Source organism: Podarcis vaucheri (genome assembly GCF_965113315.1).
Source record: "Podarcis vaucheri genome assembly, chromosome: 3".
NCBI classification, from domain to species: Eukaryota; Metazoa; Chordata; class Lepidosauria; order Squamata; family Lacertidae; genus Podarcis; species Podarcis vaucheri.
Genome location: NC_138761.1, coordinates 112170692 through 112185529, shown reverse-complemented (window position 1 = coordinate 112185529; position 14838 = coordinate 112170692). Strand labels below are relative to the sequence as shown.

General features: G+C 46.4%; 1 protein-coding gene across 2 annotated transcripts in view; it reads left to right on the top strand.

Annotated features, from left to right (window-relative positions):
* Positions 1-659: 659 nt before the first annotated feature.
* The window catches only part of SNAP25 (synaptosome associated protein 25), a 90262-nt gene continuing 76083 nt past the window's right edge, over positions 660-14838 (top strand). Inside the window, exon 1 of one of the 2 annotated variants that reach the window (XM_082215683.1) lies at positions 660-809. The gene's annotated coding sequence lies outside the window, so the exon portion shown is untranslated. The remainder of the gene's footprint in view (positions 810-14838) is intronic. The other variant, XM_082215682.1, reaches the window with a different exon arrangement.

Below are 14838 nucleotides of genomic sequence, written 5' to 3'. Positions count from 1 at the left end.
TTTGAGGTTTTAACAGCTACTGTACATTGTAAAGCTACCGACAGGAATGTAAAAACAAAACAACAACAAGACGATTTTGTTTGCATTCCCTTTGCTAAGGTGGAGGGGTCCCAACCAGACAGATTGGCATAAGTTAAGCCCCTATGCAAAGTTGGCTTGCTTGGTTGGGGCACAGAAAACAACACAGAGAAGGAGAGAGGTCTTACATAAAAATAGAAGCCCACGTCGACGGGCCATATATGGAGTACTGGAGACTTCACAGGGATACCCTTTTCGGACCACCCCTTTGGCGAAAACAAATCATTACCGCATTATTGCTCTCCCTCCCCGCCCCCAACCAAAGCTTCAGCTAACAAATGCCCTGCAAAGGTGAACAAGATATCTTCAGGCTACGGCATGCACTAGGAAAGGTCACGCCCCGTCGTGTCTCCTTTAAATAATTTTAAAACAGATTTATCGCTTTTAATAACCGGTGGAGCAAAATGCAAAGGATTGCGGTACAGTGCAGCAGCAGCAGTAGCTTCCGATGAGTCAAGCTCCCACAGACGCCAGCCTGCCTCTCCAGTTCCCCGCGCCCCCACCCGCGCGAGCCCTCCTTTCCCTCTCCTCCTCCCCTCAATAGATGTCTATTAAAAGCTGCTGACGTTGGAAACGACGGCCATCTTTGATGAGGGCACAGCTCCCATTCCATTGAAGAAGGAGACTCGGGGAGGTCAGCAGCGGCTGTGCTTACTTCCCGACTGCAGCAGTGCACCCCAGTCTCACATTCTTCGTCGGAGGCGACCGGACAGAGCTCTTCTGCAGCCAAGGTAAGAGAAGCACCGGATAAAAGCCTCATAGGAAGCCTTTTCTCCCCCCGCTTCCGCCGCTCGCAAAGGTGTGGAGGAAATATATTGTTGGGAGAGCTGTAATCTCACCAACCATGTTGTTGTTTTCTGACTGAGCAAAGAAGAGGAAAGGAGAAGAAATGAAACCCTATTTCACACGGCCGATTTTATTATTCTTATTATTTTATGTTGCTGTGCGTTTTAAGAGTTTTCCTGCAGCCTTAACTCTTTGTGCGTGAGGGGGAGGTTTAGGGAGAGAATACTTAAACCTATATCGTTTCCTTCTTTTAAGATATGGTGGTTGTTTTCCTGTCTGGGAACAACCAACCTCTCTCTCCCGCGTTGTGGTGCATGGCTCTCGTCTGCGTATCTGGCGCTGGAGTGTCGAGGTGGGATACGATATCAGGCGGAGGTTGGGGTTTTCTTTTCGGTTGTTTTGCCTCCCCGCCCTCCACATTAGCCGACAGCCTTCAATGGCAGATAGAGGTTCAGCACCCTGGATAGCGGCTACGGCTGCGGACTGCGTCGCCGCGGCGGTAGAAATCCATCAGGGCAGCTTGCGCAGCGGAAAGCTTCACTGCAGCAGTGGGCTTCGATTCAGCACCTCGGACAGCTAACTCCCTGCATGGAGCCCGTAGGGTTGTGGTCAGAACCTTGGACAGCGCTCGCCTGGTTGCAGAGACCCGATTTGCAAATAACTGCAAAATGATAACGTGAGGTGGTTTAGAAGGCAGGGGACTGAAACCAAACTTAAATATGTCAGACAGATTGTATGTGCGCGTATAGAGGCACATTAAAATCTTTAAAAGGCGACTCCGATCTAGTCCCAAGTTTCCAGCTTCTCCTTTGCGTCTTTTTGTCAACAATGCTTTACCCCCCCCCAGCCGCCCAGCGGTGCCTCTGTTTACACGCCATCACCCGAGATCACGCTGTTTCTCCATCTCAGAATATCCGCATTCATCGTCACTTAGGACAGGCAAAAAGTATTTCCTAACCTCCGTATTGCAGAGTCCAGAGCTGCGAACCCTCGGCGTTTCGTCCACCCCCACCCCCAAAAAGTGGACCCTCGTTTTCCTGCGAGGAAAGCCTGTGTTTAAGCGGATAAATTCTAAAAGGTGACGGGGGAGGGGGAGGCGGTGGGGGAAGGGGCGTAAGATAGCTTTTGGTGCCTTCACTTTCCAATATTAAAGTTCGTATTATTTGCTTGTCACGTTGTGTGCTCTGTTTTCAATAAGTGTTTTTTTTAAAAAAAATATCCGGTTTTTTTTTAAATTCCTCTCCCTGTCTCTCCACCCACCCCGCCCACCTCATCATTTTAATGACGACGTTTGCAATGGCCAAATTGCTAAACTTCCATTGGGTTTGAAAACAAACCACTCGTGAGCCCGGCGCCCTGTAATTTTCCCATAGACTGGGCTGGGCACCTTCATTCATCTTTTCTTTGCTAGTACACGTCGGAGGGCCATTCCTACGAGGCTATGGGAAGCAATGGGGCCAGAGCCTCTGGGATGCAGTAGAGAGATCTGTGCTGGGATGTGGGGGTTTTAAAATAAAAAACAAGAACAAATGGCCAACCCACTCCCAAGCCCTCGACCGGAGGGGAGGGGAACCGAGCGAAGAGGACTCTGGTCTCGTGTGCACCGCAGAGCTTCCCTTAACTGTGCGTGCATCTTATGTAACCGATTTGCTGGAATGTCTAAAGCAACATTCCTGGCCCACATAGAACATGCGGGATTCTTCCTGCCAATGGGGTGGGGTTGCATTGAGAGGAGAGAAAAGCCAGCGGACCGGGGGCCCCTAAGCAAGGAAGCTTCAAGGGAGATTGTTTACTTAAGGATGGGGGGGGTCAGGGTGTTCACAAATACAGCTTTGCGCTTCCCCGGAGCTCCGGGCCAAAGAGCGCTTCACATGTTTGCGTCAGAGGAAAGCTCTTACGTGCGAAAGCACCAGTGAAAACGATTCCTGGGGGTTTTCTTCTTCATCGCAGGCGAAGGGGCGAAGAAGAAGAAAGGGAGCGGGAGGGGAGGAAGCTTGCAGTGTTACAGGGGGCGGGGGCGGGGAAAAAAATCCTTGCGTCTGAGACTGATAGGAAAACCAGGGGACCGTGAGGCTTTGTTTCCATCCTAGCAGAGTCTCTGGATAAGTGATGCGGGGCGAGATCTCAGGTGGCGCCCATTCATGGCTGCAGGGTGGAAAGAGAGAGAGACGCGTCAGCTCAGCTCAGCTGACGGATTAAGAGGGCTGATTGAGAAAACTCCCGGAGATCAGGCAGCAAGCACCAGATTTGATGCGCCCAGCCCGGCGTTTGCTTCCCGCTGTCACGTTTCCTGGCCTCTGCGTCCATCTGCTGCATTAACTGCTGGCGTGGAGGAAGCACGTTGAATCAAGGGGCGCCTACATCGAAAAGAGGCTACTTAGCTGGGAGTGGCGAGGTGCGGTGACTTCTTCCTGTCTCCCACCCCCCAATCCACCCCACCATTCGGTTGTCTAAAAAGCTTTCAGGTCCAAATCGCAGGGGCTCTACTGAGCACAGCTTGTTTTCCGCTCGCGTCCTTGTCTTGGTGATAATAATCAGGTGGGGTTATTATTAATCCAGCTGGCGACCGCTGCCCAAGGCCAGCTTCTCCCAGCAGATCTCTACGCAGCAAAACAGAAGCGAGCGAGACTTACCACGTGACAATCTAAACACGACTGATATACCTTTCCCTTAATCGATTTGTTAAACAAATTAACCCCTCCATGAGATTGTTGTTATCGTGTTTTTGTTGTTTTGTTTTAAGGTGTGGGCTTGTCAGGTCCATCTGGACAAAGCAGGGAGGGGAAGAGGGGGGTGGTTTGAAGGATGCTGTCGCTGCAGACAAGGCGAGCAAAGGGTGTCTTCCTCGGGCTCACGACGTTAAGCACCAGCAATGTCCTTCGGGTGCCTCGTGACTCAGAGAATGGGAACCCAGAATAATCTCGAGGAACCGCGGGCAGCCACGACCGAGGAATCGTGCCTCGCAGTAGGAAGAAGAAACGAGGTGGGAGTGGAGAATGCAGCTGGTAGATCAGAAGAGGACCGATTGGGAGGGATGTGGGGTAGGCTGTAGCCCCAGAACCTGATTTCGATGCCAAGCCCATCATGGTCTTGCTGCTTCTGAAGCACAGATTCTGCTTGAGGTCTTCCCATAGGCATCTGGTTGGTCCCCCATAAGAACATGATGACGAGTCATTGATGGAGCAGGAATCTTCTTATATCCCTATGAAGCAACAACAGCGTTTTCTAAGCATGGGCAGAATGCCTTTCTTGCAACAGCCATGTCCAGGAAGGTTCTCCATGTATGACTTCCAGGTGCCTGGATATCAAACACATGAGAAGATGGACCCTAAAAGAACTGACAGCGTCACCTTGCAGTGGCTGGCATGTGGAACAGAGACAGAAGATGCACCAACCAACCAGCAATGCAGACCTGGAAGCAAACAAGCCAACACAAGCAGAAGCGGAGACCATTTCTTAGGGAACAACCTGAACAAAATCTTTCCATTAGGACCTGCCAAGGCATAATTCCACAATGGCTTGTTTGATTGCCAAATGTTGCAGGCAGCTGGAATTGGATGGAGCTGATGGCTGCTGCTTTTGCAAAGACTGCAAATCAGCCAGGAGGATATTTCCAGACTGCAATAACTAAGATGACTTTGGGCCCTTGGTTCCAAAGAGCTGTCAGAGAGGGTATCCCAAAGAATGAGTAAAGCATGCCCTAGTGTGTCAAGATTATTATTGTTGTTTATTAATTTTGTATAATAAATTTGTAGCGCCACTACAGAGAGCCTTCTCGGTAGTGGTGCCCACCCTCCCACCAGATGTCAAGGAAATAAACAACTATATGACTTTTAGAAGACATCTGAAGGCAGGTATTGAGAAATTTTTAATGTCTGAAGTTTTCCATTTTTTAATATTCTGTAAGCCGCCCAGAGTGGCTGGGGAAACCCACCCAGATGGGTGAGGTATAAATAATAAATACGTTTTGCCCATTCCTAACACCCAAGTTTCTCACTCACTCAAGGATTTATGGCAAGGATTTAATGTTTAGTTTTATATCTTGGAGCAGCTAACTTTTTTGCCCTGAGCATTGGCCACCCCTCATAGGGTTATATGCCAGTGATGAACTGAAGTGGGTGTGGTCAATGCACACTCACATGCATGCACCCCCAACACACACACACACACACATGCATATGGACCACACTGCCACAGCAGAGTGTTTTTCCTGCCCGTTGCTGGCTAGGAGTCTCTTTTCCTACTCCAGTGCTGCAGTGGGGAAGAAGAATAAATGATTCAAATGTCTTTTTAATTTGCAATGACGCCTCTTCTCTGTCTGATGCAGCACCATTGCAAGAAAGTCTTAGGGCTCGGCTAACGGGATGCAGTGTTGATTTGGGTTTCCTGTTTCTTTGAGCAGTTGTATGTCTTTAAATATTATTCACAGATGGGGAGAGTGAGGTTATGCTTAGGTTCTGCTTGCTATGGGCATCTGGTTGGCCACTGTGAAAACAATGTGCTGGACGAGATGGACCTCTGGCCTGATCTTATGTTCATTTACATTTCCTGCTCCCTTTATGTTTAGATATGAGCAAAATGCATCTTTGAATATAGTATATGGTTTTTATATTACACTTATGCCTTGCTCTCAGCTGCCCATCCACTTTATGCTGTCCCTCTGTGATATTCCTTTGCCACTGTAGGTGGATTGGGTTGGGAACTGAAAATAATACCAGGCAGGGAACCATTTGACATTTGAACCATTTTCCCAGTCTAGGAATAGCAATTTTTAGCTTCTCATAGACTGTTTAGATTGTGTCTCACACGTGGTATAGTGTTTTGCCTGTTGGTCATTTCAGTTCTCAGACCCACTTCCAGTGCCAAGATAAACTAGCAAGGGGTGAACTGGCCACATCAGAAATCATAATAAATATCCTCAAATCAAAAATAAAATAAACTTGTGCTGCTTTGTGAGACTCACGTCATGATAGTCAATAGCAGGCTTCCTCAAACTTGGCCCTCCAGATGTTTATGGCCTACAACTCCCATGATCCCTAGCTAGCAGGACCAGTGGTCAGGGATGATGAGAATTGCAGTCACAAAACATCTGGAGGGCTGAGTTGGAGGAAGCCTAGTCAATAGGGTGCCAACCAGAAGTTCTTATAATTTATTACTATTCAGTTCCTCTCCCACCTTTCCTCCAAGGAGCTGAAGGTGGCATACATGGTTCTCCCTGCCCTCCATTTTACCATCACAACAACCCTGTGAGGTAGGGTAGACTGAGAGAAGGTCATCCAATGAGCTTCATGGCTGAGCTGGGATTGGGCTCCAGGGCCCATTATGCCATTCTGGCTCTCAACTCCTGTTAGCATGGCCAACAACACAGAAGGTGTCAGGTTGGCTACCCCTGGCTGTGTGGCTGCCCCTGGTGGCGCTGTGGTCTAAACCACTGAGCCTCTTGAGCTTGCTGATCAGAAGGTCAGTGGTTTGAATCCCCACAAAGGGGTGAGCTCCCGTTGCTCTGTCCCAGCTCCCGCCAACCTAGCAGTTCGGAAGCACACCACTGCAAGTAGATAATTAGGTACCACTGCAGCAGGAAGGTAAACAGCATTTCTGTGCGCTCTGGTTTCTGTCACGGTGTCCCGTTGCGCCAGAAGCAGTTTAGTCATGCTGGACACATGACCCAGAAAGCTGTCTGTGGACAACCGCCGGCTCCCTCGGCCTGAAAGTGAGATGAGCGTCACAACCCCCTAGTCACCTTTGAATGGACTTAATCATCCAGGCATCCTTTACCTTTTTACCTTTTCTGTGTGACAAAAAACAGAGGAAGGCAATTCAGTCTTTGGGATGGGGCAGGTTAAAATGGCTTTCTGCAGGTGACACCATAAGGAAGAAGGGTGGGAATGCTTTAATGGTGCAAAAATCAATGCCTTAATGGTCAGCAAGTGGGAGCTGTAGTCCAATGACATTGGAGGGCACCCTGTTGGCTACTCCTGGAGCAGCCAGCACATACTGTATGCACTTAGGAAATAATTTAAGCATGTACTAAATTGCATGGCAACGTTTTCCGTTGCACAATAGGGAAGCAGGAGCTTAGCAATAGAGCATAGCTGTCAACTTTCCCCCTTTTTTAAGGGAAATTCCCTTATTCCAAATAGGATTCCTCGCAAGAAAAGGGAAAGGTTGACAGCTATGGCAATAGAGACAAAACACACCCGCAGCAGCTCCATGTGATGTATCTGTGGTTGGATTGCACCACATCAGACTGTGCTGAATGGTTGAATGCCCCTGCTGCGTAAAGCAAATCAAAGTTAGCATGTGCCTAGCTAGATCATTCTCTCTGACATGCCATTACCCACCCCCAAACTCCATATATAGCCTTCTTCCGAGTCAACAAATTGAAGGCATTCACCATCCCATTCCTCTTCTGCCCCATCTGAATTGACCATACAGTCTGGCCGCCATCTTATAGCATGGGGCTGCTGATTGTGGAGCTCAGTTGCCCAGACACATTCTTAGCCGCATTGTTGAACCCGAGCCTTAGGGCTCAGCTGACATCCTTTGACAGAGTCTTGAAATATCATTACTGACATAAATTGATGGCGCTGAAGTGAATTCATTCTACTGTGATTAATTTCTTCTGGTGTTGATGCTGTACAATGGCCTGAGCAATCTTCCTTGCCGGCTGAATTTAACTTACATTGATGAACATCTCTGCTGAGCAGAGCTAAACTGTTTGCATTCTAATTTACTGGACTGGGAGGGTAGTCTTTATATATCTGCATTTCACCTCTGTAGCCGGCTAGATCTTTAGTAAGCAGCATTTAAATGTTATGGCTCATGTGGGGAAACCCCTGTCATGCAGAAGACCTTGCTTTTCCGGCTTTGACTCTATACAGTGGTACCTCGGGTTAAGAACTTAATTTGTTCTGGAGGTCCGTGCTTAACCTGAAACTGTTCTTAACCTGAGGCACCACTTTAGCTAATGGGGCTTCCCACTGCTGCCGCACAATTTCTGTTCTCACCCTGAAGCAAAGTTCTTAACCCAAGGTACTATTTCTGGGTTAGCGGAGTCTGTAACCTGAAGCGTCTGTAAACCTGAAGTGTCTGCAACCCGAGGTACCACTGTACCTATTTATCTGGGAGTTGGTTCCCTTGAACGTAATGGGACTTGCTTCTGGGCTGCGCTGGCAGGATCTTCCACACTGGGGGCTACCATCCACCCAATTATTTCTTGTTCTAGGGGTGAGTGTTGCAACATTGCTTCTCTCTGTCATAAATGCAGTAGAAATGTGCAAAGTGGAGCGTGTTATATAATTCCAGGACATGCCATTCCAAGATGCAGTGTTGATTCTCCCATCTCAGCCAGTTGGGAATGACGCATACAACCAATTTTCTACAGCTTACTTCCACTGCAAATTTTGGAAACCTTCTGCAATTTAAACATTAAGAGGCTACCCATCCACGCACATGGGTGAAATATATTGTTATGCCTCATCCCCTTTATCATAGCTTTATAGTGTCCCTTCTTTGGCAGTGGTAGATACGGTATCTCATCTTGCCCAGTTGCAGAAGCTGAATTTCTAATCCAAGGGGAAAGAAAGACCAGAAGCAATTTGTCCTGAATGTTTCACTGTTACTTTGGATGATGAATTCTCATCTGGCATTGACCAAATTGAATTCATGCTGGCTGCAGCTATCAAATGCATTTAGCTTTTCAGCTGGAACTATCCCAAGCCATGTGTGTTTTGTGTTCTAAAAAGCCCCCATTAAAAACTGAGATCTGGGCATCAAAATCATTTATAACCACATTAACGACACCTAATGGGAATATGTTGATTTACACCCATCAGGTATTTTCTCCAGTTATATGTGTGCCACTACATTCATACAGACTGGTGATTTAATCTCAGGATTGCAAATCTGAATTTTTTTTTCTTCTTCTTTTATGCATTCATTGTTTCATAGATTTTGAAGTATTAGAGATTAAACTGTTGTGTGAATAGGTGAAATAGTTTCTCCTACCCCGACCAAAATGCATTTCTTTCAAACTGTGAAAGTGATGGTGTAGCTGAGGGGTTTGCTAAAGAAAGAATATATAGCCCTCTGCTAAACAGGGAGAGGGTTAGTATTTGGAACTGGCTTTGTTGCATTCCTGGAAGTAATCATTTTTAGTCAAACCTTATACCAAGAGTCTGGTAATTCTGGGTCAGAATCTCCCCTTTCTAGCAAGCAAAAATAATTTTCAGTTGACGGGTTCACATATAAGAATCTAGTGCTGATGGTGACAATTTGAAAATATGAAACTGCTTTGAACATATGAAAATTGAGCCCCAGACACTGGCTCATCAGGCTCAAACCCTTCTGCTACCCAAGAACCTCTTAAGTGCAGATAGTGGGACCTTGTGGGCTACGAAGAAATGCATCTATCAATCTTAAGCATAAATAAATAAAACTAATGGATGAAAGCCAATCTCTTACTTTGAAAGGAGCAGCATATTTTGCTTGCAATCATTGCCTTACCATGTCTGCAGGTAAGACAGCCCTCCCCAACCTGGTACCCTCCATATGTTCAACTGGTAGGGATGATGAGGGTCGTGGTCCAAAACATCTGGAATGGGGGAGGCTGATGTTAAACTTTTGCTGGATTTCAGAATTTATTGATTTTGTATAGCACCCTTCATCCACAGATCCCAGGGCAGTATACAAATTTAAAAATGATATGACTTTGTCTTGAAGAATAACATTTTTTAAATGCACACACACACACAAACACACACAAATCATTCTATCGTTGTTCTTCACTGTGCCTGGGATATGACTCAGCAATAAGAATATTTACATGTGGAGGGAAGGAACTATCATTGAAAGTACACTTCTAACAAGGGAGGGAGGGACCGTTTGTAGACATGTACAAGTAATTATGTTTTGCACATCGTTTTCATTTTTCAAATTTTTAACGTCCACTATTTACCGCTAGAGAAACTGGATAACTTTAGAATGATTGTAGCTGAGCATAACTGCTGATAATAACTGTCAACTTCTGTCTTTAACCATGAATACAAAAAGATGCTTCTTTACATGTGATTTCTGACATGACTGCCTTGTATTTCGTTTCTCCTTTGAAGCCTGTTGTCTAATTTAGAAATGTGCCATTAGAGCCACAAACAAAAAGAAAACTTCTCATGAATCGTATCAACAAGATCAATAACTATTAGCAGAGCTTGTTTGTAGTCAGTAGGCTTCAACACATGCATACCCCACCTTAAAACAAAAAAGTTCCCTAGCCATATCAAGACTAGTAGGAAGTCAGTGGCAGGGAATTTTTTGCAATCCATATCCAGAGCTATATTCCCTCCAGTACAACATTCTGGAGGCCAAATAAAAATAATAATAGTTTATTTATACCCCACCCATCTGACTCAGTTTCCGCAGCCACTCTGGGCGGCTCCCAGCAGAATATTAAAAAACACGATAAAACATCAAACATTAATGCCAGTGTGAGCAGGACCAGAGTCAAAAGTGGGAAGGCCAAAGGATGTGGTTGTGGTTCGAGGACCCGACCCCCGCGTAGTGGAATGAAAACACGAGGACACGTGATATAAGGTTAATGGGCAAGAAAAGGCCACAACTTTATTGATTACAGCAAGTGAAAAGGTATTGACTTAGGCATTGGGTTACGTCAGCTGACTCCACCCCCTCAGAGAGGGGTGAGTCTAAAACAGAGGGGTTTATTCACCAGTAGGTGGAGCCTGTTGATGCTAATCCAACTATAGGCTCACCCCTGCTGTCACCGAGGGTCGTGCCATGGCCTCCCGCCAAGCAGGCATCGGACAGAATACACAACCGCCAGATTCCTTTAACGGAATACGCAAAAATTGAAGGCATAGGCGATGGCCACACCTAGCCCTTCGACACACCACAACACATTATTCCAATGCCTAACCTACCCACCAATACCACGAAAGTTGTGACGATTGCTACGAGGTAGGCGAAAAAACCAAAAAGCCTAATGCCAAATGGAAAAATTCCTACCAGGCCCCCCGGACAACCAGGGTGACCAACCTAAGGTCCATAGCAAGGCCAAAAGAAAACTGAGACCCTGAGCTCTAAGGGAGTGGAGGGTGGGTGACTCGCGACGGGACGACGAAAAGTGAGGCTGGAAGGCTGGTGCCGCTGCAATTTGGGCTGCTAAACAGGCCCCCTCGCAGGCACCTGGTTGGGTGCCTGCCCGTGGGCGTAGGCCAGCCAGGTGATTGGGAGGCAGGGGGCTAACGCCCCCTGCTTGAGGCGGAGTCCGGCTCCCGACCACAACCACTCCCCTCTCTTGCAGGACTATATATTGGTGTGATGTGAACAGTGAGTTAAATTGCACAGGCTTGAGCTTGAGCTCCAGCACATTCCCCATGCCTGGATCTTGTGAGATAAGGGTGCCGGGTGCACTGGGTTACCATAGCAACACCAGCCAGCAAGGTTGAATGTATGACTTGTTGAGTCATTCAGCCTCCCATTGGTTCAGGAATTAAGCCTGCACGTGGAGGTAGGCATAGTAGTCTCTAGGGCATTGCTTTCATTACGTCTTGTCCTGTTGCACATCTATGTACTGTCCTGTTTGCTGTCAGGGGCTGACTCTGCAAAAGTCAGGAGAAGAGGTTGTGGGTTTTACACAGCAGCGTTTGCTAGCATGGTGATAGTGTTAGGGGATCTTCCTGCACGTATGTATCTTCATAGGCCAGAAGAAATGCATATATAGTAGACAATAGTGTTTTGCTGCATCTTAGAAACATTTTTTTACTTCGAACTGCGCGGGAGAGGCGTCCTCACCCCCCTGTAATCGGGAACTCTGGGAGAAGCTGTCTGCTGGTAACAGGGAATCTCTGGAAGACTCTGATGGGGCTCTGCATACTCTGTTGACATATCACACTGGTTGAGATGTGGTGACGTCAGGGAGTGGGCAGAGGAAGAATGGTGGAGACAGCCTCCCCAGCCTTTTAATTCCAAGAAAAAAGAAGAACAGTGAGTTGAGGGTTTGGGGGGGTGAAGCAGTGGGATCGCCACTGACACTGCCCTTCCAAGGGCTTGACAATCCACCCACCTATAGTTGTCACATTATCACGCTGTGACTTGGCGCATGGAGCCCCTGTGAAACAATATGGGGTGGTTATGTAATCATCTGAAGTGCCTTGTAGAGTCTGCCCAACATGTATTTAACTCCACAAATAAACTGCGTCACCAGCTAGAAAGCATTTCCTCTCTCATCATACAGGGCACAATCTATTTAAGATGCTGATCATCATTATCTAGTGTCGTTATATTGTATCCAGTGTATATTTTTTGAAATCAGGCAAATGGCTCCGAGAGAGATGGATTTTGGATGCGGTAGCAGTTAGTGTTTGTGAAAGCCTGTTTGTCTGGTACCCTTTAGAAAAGGAGAACATAATGAAACGGAATGGAAAAACCTCCAGGGTTCTGAGTAGTCACTGAGCACTGATACATAGATGTCATCTTTCATGTTGTGCTGTAGGGAAAGCTTAACATTTTTTTTTTTAAAAAAAAAAAAGAATTCTACCCTGTGCATGGATTTCTAAGACATCAATATTCTCTCCTCCCCTCTGGTGGCAGAAGCCTATTAGGCTATTGTGTCCATCCATTCTGTATCTCAAATTTCACAGTTTCGGTCCCTGCCCTGAGAACACATTCTGACCTTGAGAATGTCCCATTCACTTATTAATAAAAAAGTACACCCTTATATTTATGGCCACGGAAGAAGTGACAATCCATTGCAACCTACTGTTGTCAAGGAGAAAAATGGCGCCCGGGGAAATTATCATTTGTCGTTACTGAATCTATCACGTTTGTGTACCACCATTCCCTCAGTAAGATAAAGGTGGTGTCTAGAGATGGGAAATAAATGTGACTCTGTTCAGATTCATGAAGCTGAATATATCTAATCTGTGCCTTCCAAAACAATATGAGCATCGAAACACAGCCATCCCTCAAAATTCACACTTATCTGAATTTTGTGATGCAGTTCTCCAGCCAAGCAGTGTTTATAAAAATGCATATATTAGGGGAAATGTGTGCATTGCTTGCAAAAAAAAGGTGCATATTAGTCAAAACCACAGAAAAAAACATATTTCTTAGGAGAAATTCACACTAAAATATTGAAGGGTTTTCTTGAGGTTTTTTAAAAAAAATGAAAAATTGCTGCAGAAACATGAAGAACAGAAATTAAGATTAGAAAGTGAGAATCTTAGAGAACTGAAATTAACAGACCCTTCTATCCCTAGTGGTGAACATAACCTCCCTCCCATTGGGTATAGGTTAGACTGATATATTGGGAATGGTCCAAGCTGAGATATTGAGCTCCATGACTGAGGGTGTATTTGATTTAACTCTCCTAATTCAAAATTTGATGCTCCAGTCCCTATACTACACTGGGTACATGAAGGGTGGAGCTAAGCAGTTTTTACTGTGCAGCAGAACAGATAAGTAGCACTTATCTATCTCTCTCTGTGTGTGTGTGTGTGTGTGTGTGTGTGCGCGTAAACACTAGCTCTCTGAAGGGAGGACCTTACCCATTGCTAGATACTCAGAGCAGACACAATGTATTTTGATGCCCTGGGTCAAAACAGCAAATGGTGCACCCATCCCAAAATCAAGACACATAATACTAAAAGCAGGCAAGTTATTTTGACATCTGAGGCAGAACATTCAACAAGCACCTCTCCTACTCCCTAGAAGTAAAAACACAGTAAAAACAAATTACATAACTAACATTTTGCTGCCCTTTCCTGATACCCAAACTCTGCTACCTGAGGTGGTTATTTTACTCTGCCTAATGGGAGGGCCCTCCTGCCAACCTAGCAGTTTGAAAGCACGTCAAAGTGCAAGTAAATAAATAGGTATCGCTCCAGCGGGAAGGTAAACGGTGTTTCTGTGCACTGCTCTGGTTTTGCCAGAAGCGGCTTAGTCATGCTGGCCACATGACCCGGAAGTTGTACGCCGGCTCCCTCGGCCAATAAAGCAAGATGAGGGCCACAACCCCAGAGTCGGTCACGACTGGACCTAATGGTCAGGGGTCCCTTTACCCTTTACCTTTAATGGGAGGGCCAGTCTGAGTGCATTGCAGAACAGGCTGGTAGCATTCAATGGATCTGTAGATATGTATTTGTTCATATAGGTTTAATATATGAAGACTGCATGCATACCGATACTCTCTCACACACACATACCAGCAAATATTTGGGACCCAGGAAATGAGGCCAATATTCTGATAATTATCAATTTTCTCATTTTGCTCTGGATTTGGATGATGACTGGCTGGACGCAGAGGAATGCTGGGAGGAACCAGCTGGGGAACCACCAAGGAAAGAAGGCTCAGAGCCCAGGGAGTGGCTTGTCAGACAACAATGAGTAGTCAGAGGGAGAAGACTGGGAAGAGGAGATGTTGGAAGCTAAAGAAGAGACAGGGCTTAGTGAGCTGGGAGAGTCCGTGGCAGAGAGGTCTAGAATCAGAGGTAGAAGCTGAAGTACGAAAGGAGGAAGAACAAGGCGTAGATGTGAGTCAGGCTGGTGAAGAGTCACAAATGTATCCCCCTCCTGCTGTGACAAGCACCTCTCCCCACTGTCTTCCAGAACCAGAAGGAGACTGAAACGAACAGAGCAGCAGCAGGCTGCATGGTTGGGTTTCCCCAGGCACTCTGGGCGGCTCCCAACAGAATATTAAAAACATGATAAAACACCAAACATTAAAAACTTCCCTAAACAGAGCTGCCTTCAGATGTCTTCCAAAAGTCAGATAGTTGTTTATTTCCTTGACATCTGATGGGACTACCAAGAAGGCCCTCTGCCTGGTTCCCTGTAGCTTCACTTCTCACAGTGAGGGAACCACCAGAAGGCTCTTGGATCTGGACCTCAGTGTCCGGGCTGAACAATGGGGGTGGAGATGCTACTTCAGGTATACTGGGCTGAAGAGAAAGCCATTGAGAG